Below are 8,409 nucleotides of genomic sequence, written 5' to 3' on the forward strand. Positions count from 1 at the left end.
AGGAGAACATGCTAATAACAATGATTAAAATTATTAAAATAATACAACAAAATGATGGGTGTAAAACTTTTATATTTGATTTTTAACTGTGGTAAAAATCAGAATAGAAAACTTTCATATGCCATTTAAATGTTTTAGTGTATCTTTGATTTGTAGTTCCTAAGACAAAAAGAAATAAATATCTTAGAAAAATTGTAAAAAAAAGTGTTTATGTAGTAAAAGAGATGGCGTTTATAAAAGGGACTTCTGGTATAATTTTACAAGTGTGTTTTCATGCTTTCAAAAGTTCCTAGTTAAATCAATGACTAATTACATGAAATATAGAAGGACTGAGGCTAATAAATACTTGACCAGAAGTGATGCTTATTTTAAAAATCTCTTTTTCTCTTACCCCTTTCTCGGCCTTTCTTACCAAGGATGCTGTCTTATCAAGAACCCGTTGAGGACATAAAATGAATTGCAGAAAGAAGATTCATATTTCAATACATTATAGAATTCTTTATGAAACGTAATTTTTAGAAGAAAAATGATGACTTAAAAACATAAGTTTAAGGGGGGTGGGAGATGGGAGATGAGAGTAAAGGGGATCAAATATGTGGTGATGGAAGGAGAACTGACTCTGGGTGGTGAACACACAATGGGATTTATAGATGATGTAATACAGAATTGTACACCTGAAATCTGTGTAATTTTACTAACAATTGTCACTCCAATAAATTAAAAACAAAAAGTTTTCACTTGCTTGAAGATTTGAACCAAAATTGTATATAATGAATATTTTCTGTACCTGTAAATAAAAGCCAGAACACATCCTTTCATTTCTAGCTTCATTTCTAGTTTTCGTTTAGAGTTTCATCTCTAGCTTCATTTCGAGTTTCATCTCTAGTTTCATCTCTAGTTTCATCTCTAGCTTCATCTCTAGTTTCATCTCTAGCTTTTATTTCGAGTTTCATTTCATTTCCAGTTTCATCTCTAGCTTCATCTCTAGCTTCATCTCTAGCTTTTTTTTCGAGTTTCATTTCATTTCCAGTTTCATTTCCAGTTCATCTCTAGCTTCATCTCTAGCTTCATCTCTAGCTTTTTTTCGAGTTTCATTTCATTTCCAGTTTCATCTCTAGCTTCATTTAGTTTCATCTCTAGCTTCATCTCTAGCTTTTATTTCGAGTTTCATTTCATTTCCAGTTTCATCTCTAGCTTCATTTCTAGTTTCATCTCTAGCTTCATCTCTAGTTTCATCTCTAGCTTCATCTCCAGTTTCATCTCTAGCTTCATTTCTAGTTTCATCTCTAGCTTCGTCTCTGGCTTCGTTTCGAGTTTCATTTCATTTCCAGTTTCATCTCTAGCTTCATTTCGTTTCATCTCTAGCTTTTTTTTCGATCTTAGTTTTGGGGGCACAGCTCAGTTCAGTTCCAATATGTTGATTTTCATCAGTTTCAGAGGGGCCCAGAGTCGAACCTGGCTTCGCTCCAACAAACTGAGCCACTGGGAGGAAGGGAGGGAGCTGGGGAGCCGGAGCCACCCGGGAGCCCAGGAACTGGGCCACCTGGGAGCTCCGGGAAGCTCAGCAAGGGAAGGTGCCGTGTTCAATTTTAGTCGCAGGGGGCACACAATACGCCCCCTACTGGATTGAACCCGGCATCCTTGTGGTTAGAGCTCTCTCTCTAACCACTATGAGCCATCCGGGAGCTCAGCTCAAGGTGCTGAGTTCAACCTTAGTCGCAGGGGGCACGGCACACAAACCATCCATCCCCTGTGGGAGTTGAACCGGCAACCTTGTGGTCGAGAGCCCGCGCTCTAACCAACTGAGCCACCCTGCTGCTCGGAAGCTCACACCTCAAGGTGCGGTGTTCAATCTTAGGTGCAGGGGGCATGGTACAAAAACCATCACTAGCGGGAGTCGAACCGGCAACATTGTGGTTGTAGAGCTCACGCTCTAACCACTTGAGCCACCCGGGAGCTCAGCCGCAGCTCAGCTCAAGGTGCTGTGTTCAACCTTAGTCGCAGGCAGCGCTGCACAAAAACTATCTCCCGCGGGAGTCGAACCAACAAACTTGTGGTCGAGAGCCCGCGCTCTAACCAACTGAGCCACCCTGCTGCTCGGAAGCTCACACCTCAAGGCGCGGTGTTCAATCTTAGGTGCAGGGGGCATGGTACAAAAACCATCACTAGCGGGAGTCGAACCGGCAACATTGTGGTTGTAGAGCTCACGCTCTAACCACTTGAGCCACCCGGGAGCTCAGCCGCAGCTCAGCTCAAGGTGCTGTGTTCAACCTTAGTCGCAGGCAGCGCTGCACAAAAACTATCTCCCACGGGAGTCGAACCAACAAACTTGTGGTCGAGAGCCCGCGCTCTAACCAACTGAACCACCCTGCTGCTTGGAAGCTCACACCTCAAGGCGCGGTGTTCAATCTTAGGTGCAGGGGGCATGGTACAAAAACCATCACTAGAGGGAGTCGAACCGGCAATATTGTGGTTGTAGAGCTCACGCTCTAACCACTTGAGCCACCCGGGAGCTCAGCTGCAGCTCAGCTCAAGGTGCTGTGTTCAACCTTAGTCGCAGGCAGCGCTGCACAAAAACTATCTCCCGCGGGAGTCGAACCAACAACCTTGGGGTTGAGAGCCCGCGCTCTAACCGACTGAGCCACTCAGGAGCTCTGCATCAGTGCACCTCAAAGTGCTGTGTTCAATCTTAGTTGCAGCCAAATGAGCCCCGACCACCGGGGTGTCAGCTGCAGCTCGTTGTCTTCATTCTAGTTGCGGAGGGTGCAGCTCGCTGGCCTATGTGGAAAGCGAACCGGCAGCCCTGTGGCCCAGAGCTTGGGCTCTCACCAACTGAGCCACCTGACTGCCCTGCCCCTCCATTATTTTTAATTCAATCTTTCCATCAATATTAAAAAAATAACAAACACTAGGGATAAGAAATCTCATTATATTAGAGGCTTAACTTTATTAGATGTGGAAGAGACTTTTTGGAAGTCACTGATGAAATGAGATGCTAGAGTAGTTTTTAAAAGGCGGGGGAAGAATAAAGGAGTCTTTTGCATAAAAAGGGTAAAATCTGAGTATGTTAAACAAATGGGAAGTCAGTAAAGAGAGACAGGAGGGGGATATCGGGAAAATATTGTATAGTGATTGCAGAGGGTCCCTGGAACAGTGAGAAGTGGTGGGACCCAAGGCACAAGTAGCAGATGACGCTTGTCTGGGAGAAGGGGCTGGTTTTGTGGCTGGAATGAGGCATTCACGTCAGATGGTTCTTATTTCTCTGTCCAGGAGGGGACGTCCCCTGCTGAGAATGGGGAAGGATCATGGAGAGAGAAGTTCAAGGACTGAAGAGCCCAGAGAAAGTTTGAGAAAGTCCTGTAGAGAGTGCGTGAGATGACAGAGACGTGAAGGATTGCTTGACGCAGAAGCTCGTCCAGCAGGGTGATGTGGCAGTTACAGCTGTTTCATTGCAGTAGCATTCCATTACATGTGCTGAGAGACTGTTACGATCGCGGCCATTCTGTTTTCAGAGAACTTTACGTGGTGAGATAACTATCATCATGGTGGCGGTGAAAGCAAAGCTTGCTGAGGCCATTTGCCATCCTGTGGGTACAGGGATGGGAACAAACATGAGTCACTAACTGGGCGACGTCCGAAGATTGAAGGAGGGCACTGCCTAGGTCTGTGAGACACTTTCATTTTCAAAAGCAAGTGAGGAATCATAGATTCCCTTGACCTTGATGTATGTATTAAATCTGCTTATTTTTCTCTTGCTAATCTGTCTCACGTCTGTTTGATTATTAGAGCAGCCAAAAGAATCTTGAGGGTACAGGAAAGTTTCTTCCTCCCCCAACTTAGCAAGTAACCAGATATTTAATAAAACGTGAACTTTGGGAATATATATCTACATCATTGCATCATGTGCATAAGATTCAACAATTTACTTATTCTCAGGACCAAAAACCAGATCAACGAAATAAGGAACAATCTACCATTTTAACTTCTGGATGTGAAACTTTATTAAGTTTCAAAGGCGGGAATGAAGAGGAACAAAATTTTGCCTTTGGGATATTGATTTTAAGCTGGTTGTTAAGAAACAAAAGACTCATAAAGAACCTTTGACCCTCCCCCTTTCCTGCCTAACGATTCAGATGGAAAGACCTGGTTTAGGAAGGGACCTTGGCATAAACTCCTTAGCATAAGGTGGGAAGACACCCAGTGGAGACTGCTGGCCACCCTTCCCCCGTGTCCCATTATTTTTCGGATTGCCTAACAATTTAGCTTCTGTGAGTGTGACACTCTTCCTAGATTACCTGCAAAGCACCCAATCTGACCTCACTGTCCTTGGAATTTTTACGCGTCTGTGAATTCCCGATGCACATATGTTAAAATTCAGTTTTATCTTATTAATCTGATTCCTTAATTTGATGATTAGTTCAGCTAGAAGCAGGGCCACTGGGAGAACAGGGGGAGGAAGGAAGGAAGATGTGAGGGGAAACAAAGAAAAGAGCATCATTCCTAAGAAAAGGTGCAGCTACAGCTCACTGTAATGGATTACTACCCTGTCAGCATTCCAGTCAGGGAAAACTCTCCACAGCTTGTGTCCCCTGGACAGTTCCTACAAGGCAATCCCTCCTCCAGTGGGAAGGAGTCGTCAACAGACACACCCTGGCAACGCCCGGGATCACCTGTCACTCCACCCCTGAATATTTCACACCCTCATTAAAATACAATCCTAAATTACTTTGTTTGGCCGCAGTCACTTTCCTATTGTGCCTGTCCACACCTGCATTTCGGGAATATATTTCTCTTAATAAATCCTCGGCCTGCTTTCCTTTGTTCACGAGGCGCTGTTCCTACATCCTGGAATGCCTTCCTGTCATGGCTCACACTGGCTCTCCGATAACACAAGGTGAGAGCAAAAGAATTAATGTCCAAAGCCCTCACAGGATTGGAGAGCCGCAAGGAGAATCACTACTGCTAGCTCCTGGAAACCTCTGCAGCTGGGAGCTCAGGGCGTCTGCCGGCAGAGTAAGCGGTTTTTCGTTTTTCCTGTCATCCTTCCCAGTCTATTTCCGTGGGGTTTGGGAGAATTTAGAAGTGCAGCATGTCCTTTTCCTCTCTTCTACATGTAGATTGGCAGGAAAAAAAATATTTGAAGCTAGTTTCTCGGGAGTAGCGACTCACAGCTTTTCGTTATTGAATCTTTTCTCCCAGAGGTGGTCATTTTTTGTATCTATGTCTCTTGTGCTGTTTTGCATGACAAGGAAATACCACAGGGACAGAAAGCCTTTGGCTTCCTTGGTTCAGCTGAGAAAAGGCTAATTGGTTTGAGTAGCTGTCATGCAGGGACTCTGGTCCCGCTACCTGCAGAAGAACACAGGACATGGTGAGGCCAAAAAGGATCACCCACGGAGCCATACATAGGGGAGTCATACCACTATAGTCTCGCTGGCGGCTGGGTTGGAGACACAGGAAGCAGGAGCCACACCATCTGCAATCCGCCGTCCATCTCTGCCAACCAACCAACTCCTTGCTAACTGCAACCCCGTCCGCTTCTCTGCCAACCAACCAACAACCAACTCCTTAGCGTAGCCACGGCAGTGATATTAGTGGCTAATGGCTCACTGATTACAGCTGATGGCCATACTACCGAGCCAGCACCTTCCACGTGAGGCCGAGAGCCTGGAAACTGCTCTCCGGACTCTGTCCCCAGTAGCTATTAAAATCCTACCTATCAGTGGCCAGACTATGGATCCTTTGCATTGGAAAAACTTCTAATTGGAAAATGTGTTAGAGAACCTCATTGACAAGCTGTTTTATTGGAACCTACAGAAAGACCACATGTTTAACACAAAGGGATACAAGGAAATTTAACTCTTCTTAATCTTTTGAATTAGTTCTTCTCATCTTGTGTCTTATAATGCTAATATCAACATTAGGTATAAAAAAGGCAGAAGGGAAAATCAAGAGCTGTGTAAATTTTATAGAGATACAAGATTATGAGAATTGGTACGTTGAAACAGGTTTTAAAGGATTTAAAACCGATCAGAAACTTGACAAAAATGGAAGCTGATTTTTCAGTCTGACAGAAATGAGAAAGTCTTAGTATGTACCCTGTGCCCTCTGCCAAGTAGATCAGAAATGGAAGCACAGCCACAGCTGCCCCGAGCCTGCTGAGCTACGCACAGGAAAAAAATTGGAAAAGGGGCACTTTTAAAAACACAGGCCTCCCTTGTCCAGCCTGGCTCCCCTTTTCCCGACCTACCTCCTTAAAATTTGTGAAAGACAAATAAAACCCTGAGCACAAGCCCCTTAGCAGTAGACAGACTCCAACCAGGAGCCTAACAAAACTTTACTGCCACATGTGTTCAACTTTTCCTGAATTACCTGTAAATCTCCTATTTTTACCTTTAAGACCTAATAGCCCACCCTACCCTTGTCAAATGTTGTATTTACCTGATTTTTCCTGACTGTCTTTGGAAATGAAATTTTTCTGTGAATTCTAGGTGTTCATATATTACAGTTCCTGATCTGTGTCTGCAGGATTGAAGTTAGAGAAGGTGCGAGTCCTTTTCTCTTTCCTGAATTTAGATCGGCAGAATTAGTGGGTTTGGGCCTGGCAGTCTCCCATTTTGTGGGCGACCTGAGACTCCCTGTCCCTCCGCCTCCCCCATCCTGAGCACCTGTGTGGCGAAGGCCGGTGCTTTCTCTCCTTACCTTTGTGACCCTCCGGCTCTGGGAGGGTGGCGTCCCCTGCACTCCGTGTGGAGAGGCCTCCACGTCCTGGTCTGAGCGGTAAAGAGGCTGGTTGGTGTGTCTCACCATTTACACCTCACTGTTCACGTCCGGACGACGGGCCCTTGGAATGGGAAACACTTTTGTTTATCCCAACAGACACGCCGCCTCGCGACGTGGCGGCCGCCATGTTTAGTTTATCGCGAGAAAACGCAACCTCGGGATATGGCGGGGCTGTTTTATCGTGAGAAACACGCTTCTCACGACGTGGCGGCGGCCATGTTTTATTTACCCAAGACGCCTCGCTCTCGGGACCTGGTGGTGGCCATGTTTATCTCGAGAACCCCTGCTCTCGCGCGATTCTGGCGGCCATAGTGAGGGTGAGGGTTGGGGTCAGGAGTCAAGGGTCAAGCGTATCTTTGGATTCTAAGGAATTCATAGGTATCTATTTCTTCATATAACAGAATGGAAAAATGTGAACACCGGTTGAATATTGACTGTAGCTCCACCAGCGTTCATTAATCTATTCTCTCTATTCTGTATGTTGGATTGTTGCGGAAAAGTATGTTCTGAGTTTATCATCTCTACAGAACTTTCCAGCTGGTTGCTGAATAGAGCTCATTGGATGTTCATATGTTAGTAAGTTATGTCTAATAATATCGTAAATGGTCGCTGCCCAATATTCAACGGCAAGAGTGCAGCACACATTTTTCTTTTCTAAAATGAGAAAATGTAACTTAGGGGATAGCGTGTGACTGTTCTTCACCAGCTGTGTATCTCTGATGTGATATAAAATGAAGTCCATACCTCCCCCGAAGAGTTGTAGCATCAAAATATTCTTGTTGGAGATTCTGAGACTCAGACCTCTCAGCAGTGAGGAGAGATGCAGGCCCTCTTTTCCTTCTTCCCAGTCAGCTTTCCATGGACGAGCTGTTCATCACACCCCCATCGGTCGAGTTCCTACTGACCCCCTAAAATCTAGGGCTGACATTGTTCCATGTTTACGTTTTTCAGATTTTTCATAGAAACTTTAAAATGTGTCTGTCCAGAATGATTTTAGCTAATTCATGCTGATGAAATGTGTGATCACAAAAACTATTTTTTCAGGATTTTGAACATTTTCCAAAATACTTCTGTACCAATAAGTGCATGAAACTGTTACGGCCATCAAGGTTATTACGACAAGGTCTTCACAGTTCTCAGCATGCATCACCTTGCTTTTTAGTTTCCTTTATTTTAAAATAATGTACTCCTGTGATTAAACGGTGATATGCTAAAGGCGCAACAATCAGACTCTAGAGATAAGAATAAAGAGGTTAAACATCAAGTCTTACCTCTATTATCTCTAAACACAACTCTAGTCCCTGTAAAAATTCTGTGTGTTGTTCTGTAAAAACTAGCGTTCAAAGTGGGGTATGGGTGTGAATGTTTCTTGATATGGATTATCATTTTTATGTTAGTGAATAACTATTACATACTCAACTGGATTCTAAGTCCTCTTTATGATTTGTTTGAATTATTAAAAGTGTTAGAATCTTGCAGGAGGCTGTCTGTCATCATTTTGTGTATATTTTTCTCTTTACATGTAAGTAAGCTAAAAAGAGGAACTGATAATTTTTGGTATCTTGTCAACAAGCATAGTTTGGTATTTGTGAAGTAGTATTATTTCAAAGATAAAAAGCAGGATAT

At 44.1% G+C, this 8,409-nt stretch overlaps 1 long non-coding RNA gene across 2 annotated transcripts; it reads right to left on the reverse strand.

The window, feature by feature from the left end:
• Nucleotides 1-3,502: 3,502 nt before the first annotated feature.
• LOC117018921 (uncharacterized) lies at nt 3,503-8,075 on the reverse strand. 2 transcript variants are annotated; one of them, XR_004422368.1, is made up of 3 exons: nt 7,528-8,075; nt 6,703-6,844; nt 3,503-3,585 (listed from the first exon to the last, which is right to left on the reverse strand). It is a non-coding gene; the product is annotated as an uncharacterized LOC117018921 (long non-coding RNA). The 2 variants fall into 2 exon arrangements; XR_004422367.1 differs by lacking the exon at nt 3,503-3,585 and adding an exon at nt 6,462-6,566.
• Nucleotides 8,076-8,409: the final 334 nt, after the last annotated feature.

This window comes from Rhinolophus ferrumequinum, chromosome 28 (assembly GCF_004115265.2).
Source record: "Rhinolophus ferrumequinum isolate MPI-CBG mRhiFer1 chromosome 28, mRhiFer1_v1.p, whole genome shotgun sequence".
Lineage (NCBI taxonomy): Eukaryota > Metazoa > Chordata > Mammalia > Chiroptera > Rhinolophidae > Rhinolophus > Rhinolophus ferrumequinum.